Genomic DNA, 12,658 nt, shown 5'->3' on the forward strand with positions numbered 1-12,658 from the left:
TCCACAGACGCTGCTGACACGAGTGTCTGGGAGCAAGTTTGGAAAAAGGTGTGGCTCAGATGGAAAGAGGTAAGAGTGGAAAAAGGTGGGAATTACATGCAGTTGGTGGTCTTAGCGGTGAGTAGACTGATGGAGCTCCTTTGTTGTCTGTCATTGGCTCTGTGCTTAATTTAATCGTTTAGATGTAAACAAAGTTGTTTAGTTAATTACAGGGAAACTTACCAGCTCAGATTTCTTTACAGTGGTGGTGATAGGAACGAGTCGCCTTGTCTGTGGTGTAAACATATCAATTTCATTTAGCCTACTATGCAAAATGACCAGTGAACCTACGCATGTCTCCTGAGGTTTTATATGTAATGCTGATAATTGTAAAATAGTGGTAAATCAGAAAAAATAAGATTTCTTTGGGGACAGTTTTGCCTTACAACGTCCTGCACGTACCTCTCCGCCATTAATAGATTTAAAAAATCCTTTTAGGCTGAAATCTCGAAACTATCATAAAACAATGTCTTAGACATCAGGCACCATTTTCATAATAATTTAGTGCAGTAGCTTTTTGTGTGGTCGTTTTGGGAGGCAACCTGTCACCACCATTGTGAGTGATTCTGCCTCTGTAGGCTTCCCTAGAATGGAGCATATAGCATCAAATCACTCTGAATGAATTTGTTTACATTTTAACCAGTTAATCATGCAGACATTTTGAAAAATCAGTCTGCTGCTGCTTTTTGCCCCAAAAAATCTAAAAATGTCAGGTGGTGAAACTATATATGTTGATTGCATAAACTACCAAAAAGGCAATTTAGTTATAGAACATTCTAAATAAAAGTGTCACAAAATAAGGCAAAATTAAAAGTGCTCAACTCACTGAAGAACTTTTGTCCGCAAGTCCCTGCTTCTTCAAATGTCAGGTGGTACAACCAAAAACAATGGGCTTTTATTTTGACATGCTTTTACAAAAGAAGCACTAGACTATTGCATCCTACAAATTTTGTGAAAAAAAAAAAAAATTGAGTCATGGTTATGATGGTTCAATATACCACGCCAGGTAGTATGAGCTCAGGAAAACCATGAAAATATGTAATTGTTAAATAATGTTTATTTATTCGAAAAATGTAAGCGTAAACTCAAGTTCAGTGACAAAGGATTATATTGGTGTCTAAGCAGATGCCTGTTTAATTTGAAATTAGTCTGAAAAGTCAGGTGGCACAGCCAGTCAATGTCAAATGGTGCAAAGAGAATTAAAAGCTTTGATAACTAACTGTATTTAAGACATAAAATGCACATAGATATAAACGCAAATATATACGATATATAATATATATATATATATATATATATATATATATATATATATATATATATATATATAGTAGCGGAGAGAACCTCTGGTATCTGTGAGCTTTCATCTTTTTCTGCTTTTCCTCTGTTTCTGTTCTTCTCACTTTCTGTTCTTTTATTTCTGTCTCTTGCTTTACTTCATGTTCTTGCCTTTCACATTTTCCTCTTTTGTTTTCACTTCCCCTCTTTCCCTTCTGTTCCTCCCTCAATCTTTTTTTCAACTGCCTTCTCTCTTCTTCTCCCCTCATCATGTTATCTGTCCTCTAATGGTCCACCCTGTTTCTTACCTCTTCATTTCATGTAAGTCTTTTGAAGCAAGCTCTGAAATATAAACCTTCACCCTTGAAAATAAGATTCTTTAAAGGTTCTGTAGTAAAGACAGTTGATCAAAAGGGTACTGCTAAGTCAAAATTTCTTTGGTACTATATAGAACTTTTTTACTAAGACTATACAATTAGACACATTCATGAAAGCCAGTGTTCTGTAAGTCAAGAACAAGAAGTTAAGAGAATTCCATAATAAAGTCCTTACAAACATGGCTTTTTATACCATTCCATATAGACAAGGAGAGAGCCTAAGTGCAGTGAGCTCATCTGAATGCTATATAATCAATTTATTTGGCTCTTAAAATTCATAGGACAAACTGGCACAAAAGTGGCACACGTGGAGGTAGAGAAGATTCTTCCTCACTTACTCCTTACTTCTTTCTCATTTGGAAATGTTAAAATATATCCTTTATAAATGAAATGGATGAAAAATAAAATTATGGTCTTTGTGTGTGTAGGTTAAGGTTCTTAGACAATGGCAAAGTGTCGCTATCTTAGTTACAATTTATGATCAAAATGGGACTGAGCAGTGTTTCCCAGGCCTGGTTGAAACACATTGATACCATTTGTAGCACTCCAGGACAAATCCTAAGCAGGTACACACAGAAATCTGCATGGACAGAGAGAGAGAGCCAACACAGCAAAATGTGATTAACTATGAAATCAAATCAACTATAAATAGTGAAGTTACTATTTTCCAACCTTATTCATAAATCTTAAGAAAAGTCTTCCATCTAATTATTTCACTACTTAAAAAATCTCCCACACAATTCTCCCCTTTGTGAGGTCTGAAAATCACAACACTGCTTATTGTTAATTCTCCCCTCTTTTGTGACTGGAAGAGCAATTAGACTGATTACAACAACCAACAATATAACCCATCATGAACATAGTCACATTGTGTAGTGGGAAGAACCTCACCACACTTCTTAAAATCTCCATCATCTATTACCTTACTTACAATTTGATTTCAATTCAAGGTAACATTTTCAATCAGTCCTTCACATCTGGGCATCCCTGAGGGACAAAGCCACGATAAACTTAATCCAAGATACATAAACAATAAATTGGCAACAAAACAAAAACAATTGAATTCTATGTGCCAGATGCCCTTGTCTTAGGCACAAAATTGTCTTAAGTAATCACTTTTCTACGCTGTGAGCAGCGGATCTAGTTGTCTCTGCTCTGCTGCCTCCACACCTTCAGCTTTAGGTTGCTATACATGTTCCTCAGTGAACGGCCTGGATCTGGAACTCTGTAACTGTGTTTCAAATGATACCGCAACTTCTTGCATTTCACCTTACCGACATTGACAGGACCACACTGGAATGCAATTCTTCTTCCTGTTGCAGACTTTGATGTAGACTTGAAGCCACTTTTTTCACCTCCACATCACATATTTTGGAGACCCATTTAACTAGGGTTCCTTTTACCTCCCCCCCGGAATCAACAGTCACTCCCCCTATATAAAAGGCTCAGACAGTTCTGGGTGCATATCACTTTCATGTTCTATGGGTTATAGGGAATGACGTAAATACCCTGCAGGTTCACCATTGTAGATGGAATGAGTACTTGAGTACAGAGTGTGCCACTGCATAGTCTATATTTACTTACCTATGACTGTTAATGTGTCTTGTTTGCTCCTTTGTGATCCAGCTTGTGATATTTCGAGTATTGAGTCATTGACAGAAAGTAAGTGGCTGCTGCTGTTGTGTTTATACCTCGTAAGTTCAACCCCGCATTCGCATTTGTTCAGTGAGAGAACAGACATTGCCAATCATGTTATGATGTTCATGGAATAAGAGACTGCAGGAAGTATTAAACTAGTTATTAAAGAAGGATGTGATCCTTCATATATTTCAGTTAACGTGAGACCGTTGCATCGTAGTGAAGGGTCAGCAGTGCTTTATGTGGGGAAAATTGGCACAGTATGTAAGCGCCATTATGCAGTACCCAAGGGGACAGCCAGGTGGTGTTGCTATTGTCCTTTACGTAACCTGGTCAATGATAAATAAACGTGAGTGCATTTATTTCTCTGAAGAGTAATATTTGCATTTGTATGTAACTCTAGGTGCTGAAAGGGCACTTTAATGTTTACTGATAAGTTTGTTTATGTTTGATTGCTGATTTATTCTGTTATTTCAGACTGATGGCAATACTGAATATCAAACTGTACTGATAAATACTGCTGGAACACAACACAGTTAAAAGAAGGAATTACAGCTCCTCATCTTCATTCCTGTGTCCTGACCGATATACCATCCTGTTTCCTGCCAAACCTAAATGGGCTAGCCCTACCTAATTACCTCACGAACACCCCTCTTCAGAACAAAATAAGATAATCAGTTCCATGGCCATTGGCATGACATCTAGGAGGCGATGGGAAAAAACAACATTCCTCCAGGACCATGGTGCAACACAGGAACATAAGTGCAAAACAATGCAATTTACACTGTGCAGACAATACAGTGCAATAAATACAAAAGACTTACAGTAAATACAAAACAGGACACAGCTAGTACACAGTACTGAGAATATGCAGAGAGTGCAAAGCAGAATGTAACATACTATGAGATGTTAGCAGATAGTTTAGCATATATGAACATAGCACTCACTGAGGAGCAGTGGACATGCTGGGGCCTATTGTGCACCAGTCCCCATGTGACACTCTTCCAGCTCTCTGTTAACCTGAAGTCTTGCCCATCAATCAGATATCTCTCAAAGATCTTCAGCATCTTGTCTTCATAGGTAGGGTTCACTGCAGAGCAAGAATTTCTCACAACATGGGACATAAACAGGTGTATTAGGATTCTTAATGCTGTGTGCTAATACTTGGCTTGGTGCTGAGTCATCTTCTCTCTACTTTTGCAATCTGTAAATAATAAGCTAAACAGCAAGTTAGAAAAATCCCAAATGTTACATAAAGCTAAATAAATGACAGAGGTTTTAGCTGACACACTGGCTCATTACTGTGCTGTTAAGAACAGACGTTTGCTACTAAAGAAAAACAGTTTCAACAGCTGGTAACACCTTTAGTTTCTGTGTCTGTGCATTTGAGCTGTCAAAGCAGTGAAAATTCAGCAGAGCAAAATCTTTGAGGACCAAAGACCTCACCAAAGCAGACCTTAATATTATACACTAGTGTATATAAGCAATGGACCAGATAACAAATTAATCACTTAAGCTACATAATTTATATTGCAGTGTGACACAAATTAATTTGTTTATCCAAACATTCCAACTTCCCGATGTAAAAGAGGCCTAAGAGAAAATGGCCACAGTGGCTGTAATTTGCCTCGCTGCAGTCTCTGATAAAGTACTGCTGACAATCTAATGGAACAGGTTGTTTATGAGCAAAGCTGAAACATCATATCAAACCAAAGAGAGTTGAGAAATGCAGGCTTTGAGGAAAAACCAAAGAGAGTTTAGAAATATAAGCTCTGAAGAAAAACATGCTCTCTCAGCCACCTGTTTTTCTGTTAACAGATAAACTAGATAATCATTTTGAGTCACCACCAGATTTGAGGTTTCATGTAAATTAAATTTTCCATGTACTACACGAGGCAAACCAAAAGAGACACATTTGATTGTCTCACCCTCCCTTATTGAAAATCGTGTTTTAAAAAGGTTCTCATCATCTGAGTTTCACTCATTCAGGCTGAGGTGTTAGAGTACCATGACGTCATCAGGCAGGCCGGGCCGCTGGGGTGTTTTTGTGCTCTGCTCAGACTGCAGGTTACACTCCAACAGCATTGATTCCGGGGTCATAACACAGTGGAGGAAGCAGGAGGAGAAAGAAACAGCCTCCCAACAGCTCTGCTCCCCCAAATCTGTAACCTCAGTCACAGAACATCAGCCCTTATTTCCACATCAAAGATGCAGCACTCGCGTGCAGCAGATGACTCCAGTTCAGTCAATGAAGTGCACAGCATGCTGTAGGTCCCATGCAGAGGAGCAGTGATTTTCCAAACTGTGGAAGCCCCCTGTTTGTAAGGGTCCTGAAAACAGTTCCAGACTTTCTCAGAGACCCCCTTTTCTGAGGTTCCCCAAGAAGCGCAAAATTCCAGTAACTGAAGACAAAACGGCAAAAAGTGAATATAATTCAGTCCAAAAATATTCTGTATCATGGAGGGGTTTTGTCCTTTTAGCCTCATGCGAGTATGAAGTACACCAGAATCCAAACAAAACCAAGCACTGAAAAACATATTAAAGACTACCAATTTCTGTTATGTTACTCTAATGGGGACATGCAGCCATGAGCAGACAGACAAGCTGTTCATTACTTTAAGAAAGCAAAATATAAACTCATTATTATTTTTTATTATTATCATCATCATCCTGGTTAAGACAAATATGAAATCATTTATTCTTTTTTTCTTAAACCCTTTTAACATTTCACAACCCTACTCAATAGAGCACCTAATTGTTACTTCAGTAAATATTTTAACTCTCTTACACACCTATCTTTAAGATTAGTTGGGAGGAAAATGTCTAGAACATCAGTATCTGATACTGACGGAAGATAATACTGTCTCCTTCGCTGTGGCCTAAAAACATTGAAACATACTAAAACTTAACATGTTGAATCATTTGTTGATTTTACTTTGGATCCAACTCAAACGCACAGAAGCTTACACAGATTGTGACAAATAGTTCAAATTGAAAATAAATGTAGGTCAGCTGTCAGACAGAAACACACACATAAGATGAATTAAAGGCACAGTAAGAGTTGCGAGCATGTTGTGTCTTTCTCAGGGCTTAATGGCTCATGACAGGCCTACTGCAGCCTTTGTAACACATACACACACACACACAGGCCCAGTAGAGAAAACAGACTCACTCACACATTCTCTTTCATGCACACAGACAAACACAAGAAAAGCTCCTGTAGTGCTGAACATACCCAAAAATAAATGTAGTCTTCAATAAGAACATTTCTGTGACAAGATATACCCAAAGAAAACAAAAAGAGGAGGCAACACATAAAAAGCAAAACAGGTCACACAGTTCTAACAAGAAACATGTTCTTCAGGACTACAGGCACATGGAAAAAAAGGAATAATTAAAATAATCGATAAATATGGATAAAAATAATCTCAACAGGTTAAACATGTTCCCACATAACCTCACATGTAAAGGCTCCACCAAGACAAAAGCCTAATAAAATCAGTGGGCCAAAACTCTAAACGTCGTGAGAGGTAGAAAAGGAGAGAGAAAGAGAGAGGAAGAAATTGTGGTGGGGAGGAGGGAGAAAGAGAGAGGAAGAAAGGGTGGTGGGGGAGAGATCACCTGTAGGTGTCTTCCCCATCCAACACAGGCTTGGTTAAAGCAGTTATAGCTTTATGTAAATTATAAAAGTAGACAAACTACACACACAATTGGGTCATTCTACAGAAATGTCCACTTTTCTAGCTCTCCATAGGTGTCACTGGTGTGACACATAATGTTTACATTTTTAAATGAAAAATGCATTTTACAAAATGGCTGCTACAGAGCATCAAACCACATGTAGTCAATCATGGAATATCCACTAAAATATGTAATTTCATCCGTTTGTATTCTATTTTTTCACAATTACCTAAGAATAAAGTAGGTCACACCAGTGACATCAACTAAAAGCTTCATATGAAATCATGAGCTAAAATTTCTGATAACTGAAAGACACAGTGGACTTACCATCTGCTTTTGTTCATAGAGTCTCAGAAAATAGGTAAAAGGAAATCAAGTGATGTCATCAGTGTGATTTTTATTTCAAAATAAGAGATTTTTGTTACACGGTCACACCAGTGACACAACTCCTGGGGACAACAACTTTCATTATATATTTTATAATATTTATTTAGCATTTGTTTTCTTTCTCTCATTTAATTCATACATTCCATAGTCTTGTATAGATTATTGTAGTTAAAATTGCACGTTTTTTTCTTTAAAATGTGGCACTCGCCCTTTACACATGACTGTGGGGACAAGCACTTCTGTGGTGCTTGAAATTCTAGATAATTGATTTAACAACCAGTATTGCTAAATTGAGGCTCAAGAAGGTGTAATTGTTAAAATAACTTGTTTTATCTTAAAATAACAAAAATTGTAACCCTAACGTTTTTTTTTTTTAAGTGTAATATATCTATAAACACTAGGGACACAAAAATGGACGTTTCTGTAGAATGACCCAATTACTGATTCACCATTATAAATCAAAACTGCTATAATGCAGGCTTAGATGAGCTCCAAAACAAAACTGAACACAGTGATATTGATGAGAGTCAATAAAGATGTCCCTCTTAATGATGTCAGCAAAAGTCGCTCTCAGTCAGGCTAAAGGCCTTGACGTTTCTTAAATGGTCACCTTTCATCCAGTTATATGAAAACAGAAAACCCCATATTCAACTCCTGTACCACTCACTGTAAAACATAATAATCGCACTGACTTGTGTTTTGAATTCCTTTACTAATTTGTTAAATTTACAAATACAAATCTAGTAACACATACTATTGTATAGTCCTTAGCTACTAAGGTAAATCTAGTTAAAATCAGTTTTAGGTTGGATAAGTCCTACAGACTGAATTGTGCCCACAAAAAAAATGCTGCCCAGCATTCTTAGTGGTTTTGCTGGTTTCTGATAATTAACTCTTATTTTTTAGTTTCTAATTATAATTCTCTGTTGCAAAATATATATATATATATATATATATATATATATATAATATTTGTTATCATTTTCTCATGTTAAATATGAAGTTTAGATGCATTTTACATGTAAATCAAATGTAACCAAATGCGTGACTTACTGATTACCAAAGTTATAGCACTGTTTTGTGAAAAGTTCTTTCCCTCTTTAGGTGATAGGTAATAGTATAAAATGCTTTACCTCCCCTCTGCTAGATGTCTAAGATGTCAGGTGCAAACTGTATATGGCTGATTGGACTTCAAGGACAATAGTACAATGCTTTCCACTGCTTTTTTGTCAGTGTTTTAGTTAATGGGAATGGCACGTACCCCACTACTACTTCACAATTCTTAATTCAGGATAATGGTTTTAAAAATACCCCCCTTTAGGATTTTTGCAATTTTGTCTGATTAATTCTAATATCTGGACTTAAGTCATTCCCTGTAGATTTCCCTGTGTATTTCTTCTTCTAATTTCTCTACTGTTTTTGCTTTACAGCTGGGTACTTTTCTACAGTATTCAGACCTCAAGTGAATTTCCCTTGTCTATTAATATGGATGTGGCTAAACCCCTTTCCCACTGTACTTTCAATTTAATAATTGTAATTTATGATCTTAGTTCTTGACATCAACAGCTTCCTTGTCCAAATCTGTTTCATTCTCTCTCATAATCTAATATATGAAAAAATTAGTTCTGTGTCTTAACAGATTAACCCTGTCAGTTAACAGTCACAATTCTCACTAATTAGCTTGTCTGACTGCCAGTGTTATTTTCATTCTAAATCTCTGTATGTACATTTAAGCCAGAAAGGTGTATGTATTCCTTGTGTTTCTCTTAATAGTCCATTACCCATTTATTTAGTTCACATTTTGAGTTTCAGCTGGTTTTAGGCTACTCTGTTTAGACCAACTCAATTGTTTATATATTCAGTTAGCCACTGTTAGAGTCTGTTAGAGTAAATTCAATCTGCCCGTCCACTGATCTCTTAAGCATTCAGTTTTATGGTGAACACACTTAGCGGAAACTACTGTTATCAGTAGTATACGTAATGCTGCTTATTGGTTTTAGACTACATGAGATGATCATTACCCCTTTTACTTTGTTCTCTGGCCAAACAACATTATTTTTACAGACTTGAATGATACTAAAGGCACTGGTGTACACACCAATAGTTTCTCTTTAGAATTACGAGATCAACCAAAGAGATACAAGTGGTACATTACTTGTTGTATTTTAATGAACTCTACTGAAAAATTTTCTGAACTTTGTGACTCATACTAGACAAAAATTTCCATCCGCTACAGCGTAGAGCAGTGATGTCCAATCTTATCCGCAAAGGGCCGGTGTGGCTGCAGGTTTTCATTGCAACAAAGCAAGAGCGCACATGATCAGTTGTTTAAAGACTGAGACTGACTAATTAAACGAGTAGAATCAAGTGTGCTCTATTTCGTTTGGAATGAATACCTGCACCCACACTGGCCCATGTACCACTCAATAATACATCATTTTTCATTTATTTATTGACTGTCACTGTACAGATGTTTACATTGTATACTGTAGAACTTATTAAATCTGAACATTTTTAATATTATTGCGATTATAGTAAAGATTCTTGTTCTTACTACAATTAATACAAAAGTTCTTCTGCTTATTCCTATCACAGACATGAATTCATGTGCATTCAAATATTTTAGGCCTTTTTATTCACACATTTAATTCTGTCCTTCACTTTAATTACTCCCAGGCTCCTAAAGGGTCACCTATGTTGCTCTCACACAGTGCTTTAAATCACTTGTACATCTTACACTTAGACCCTTGTAATCTTGTCCAGGCTCTGGGACCAACCACGCCGCTACTCCTGACGGCAGTCACCCTAAGCTTAACTGAAGACAGACACACTACACCTAGGTGGCGAGGTATGCTCTCCTAATGGACTTCTCTCTGGGTCCCTAACTGTCCCTTACTACAGAGCTCTACATGTTTTCACTTCTTTTATTTCCACATACTTATTGTGTTCTCTTATTCTCTTCTTTTTCACTTTTTATCTTATCTGTTGACTTGCTTCATCTGCTCACTTTTTAATATCATATCATGCACACATGTAGTTTTCTACCATTCCTGGTCCTTAAACACTCAATTGCTTACTTGTTCAGAGGTTATTGGGTCCACAGGAACCAACCACTAGCCCATGGACTAGGGCTGATCTCCTCACCCAAATATGCAGAATTCAAACAGGTTTCTACTCACCTTTCTTATAGGCCTGCAGTGAGTATCAGGCCCAGCCCATAGTCCAGCCACAATCCCGGTGGCTCCCTCGGATCCTCACCTCTCGTTTTTTTTCAGCACCAATTAATGTTGTGGGAAAGTGGCATGTGTCTAATTTAGCTGCCCCAGCTGCAACTAAAAAACAGGAAAATCAAATCTTTTTTTATACTGCTCCGGGGAGAGGACCCCACCCCACTACCTCATCACACCTGATCTGTCTTACCATCACATGCAACTCTACTTCTATAACTGCAACATTTTTGTACCTTTTACATACACTTTTTTTTTCAATTAGCCTTAGCCTTCTGTAACAGACACCTTGATTTTCTTCCAAAAATGCCATGTCATCCTTCATCAGCCATTTCAGTTCTATTTATTCATATTCCATTATGTAAAATAATAATTACTGGCATTAAGCCATTGCATTTGATTATACCACCATCTATATGCCAATACACACTTTAGGAAGATCTCACTTTTCCATTTTTTTCATTGATCAAAAAAGTACAAAAGAAGGTTTAAAATACAAAAAGGAAGTATTAAAATATATGCTTTGTAAATGAAATAGATGAAAAAGTTATGGTCAACACCAGGTCAATGTGTGTGTGTGTGTTTGTGTGTGTAGGCCAAGGCTCTTAGACAATGGCTAAGTGTCCTTATCATAGTTACAATTTATGTTCAAGATGTTTCCCAGGCCTGATTGAAACACAGCGTTAAAAGTTGTAGCACTCCAGGACCTGAGTATATACACACAGAGGCCTGCATGGACAGAGAGAACAAACACAGCATAATGTGACATTAACTATGAAAATCACATCAACCATAAATAGTGAAGTATCTTCATTAACCTTTAGAAGACTGCAGTTGACCATCATTTCATACTTCCTTTCAACACTGCATAAGAGGAGCCTCTAGAGTCAAAGGGGAACTAAACAACCCTTCACAGCTGCTACCCGGCATCTCTGGAGCTACTCAATCCTCCATGGATACTTGTTCTGTTTTTGGCAATTGACATTTGAAGATTTTTAGATGGAAGCACAGAAGATAAGAGGTTTGTTTTACTACATTTGCTTGTTGAGCCTAGTTTATGCATTAGCAGTAATGATAAACAGTAAGTTATGATTTGGTTCAGTGTGACAATTATCTAATGACATCTGAAATGACTGAGCATCTGAACATATGAAATGATGAAGAGAAGGTGTTATATGTTTAATCATAATAAAATTAATATAATACTACTTGGTAAACAGTTTACTATTGCATGTGATTCCAAGCCTTGGAACGACAGTGAAGAAGCAAAAAAAAGCAAACACTTCCCCCAACTTACTTAAGAAGTAGCAGTCACTTCACCTGGCACATTAAGAAGCAACAGACACTTCACTCTGCACTTTTTAGAAGCAGGAGCCATTTTATCGATCACATTTAGAAGTCGCAGCAACTTCAGCTGGCACATTTTTGTAGCTGTAGCAGGACATATAGCTACCATTGAGAAGCAGAAGCCACAGACTAGTTAACTGCTAGATAAATTAACACACACCTGTGCTGTTGAGATGATTTAAGTGTATGTATTCTCCAGGGAACAATTAAATGTACAGTTCTTGTTCGAATTTTCCCGTTCCACCTTAAATTGTGCAGCTTTCGGCACCACAAAGTGACTGCTGCAGCACGATCAGTTGTTACAGAAATAAAAGCTACCGAGAACAGCCCGGGCAACCTAGATTAATCAATGTCTGAGGATTATAAAACAAATTTGGTGAAAATCGGTTGAATAATGAGGAAGCTGTGGCTGATGTAATCCTGAGAATTCATCATCTTTCAATACAAGTGAATTTGTTCAAAAGCGGATCTTGACCGTTACAACGTGACGGACGCGCAGACGGACCGCCTTAGACAGAGAACAACAGACAGCGCGGCATCTAGGTATGTATATCTATGAGAGCTGCCCAACAACAGTTTGTGCCTTTTTTCTTATTGGACTGCAGTCAGTCCGAACTGGAGGGGTAGCAGCAATCAGTGGACTGACATCTTACGTTTTTTCTGCCACAGGCATGAAAGGAAATG

The sequence above is a fragment of the Colossoma macropomum genome, unplaced genomic scaffold (assembly GCF_904425465.1).
Source record: "Colossoma macropomum unplaced genomic scaffold, Colossoma_macropomum, whole genome shotgun sequence".
NCBI classification, from domain to species: domain Eukaryota; kingdom Metazoa; phylum Chordata; class Actinopteri; order Characiformes; family Serrasalmidae; genus Colossoma; species Colossoma macropomum.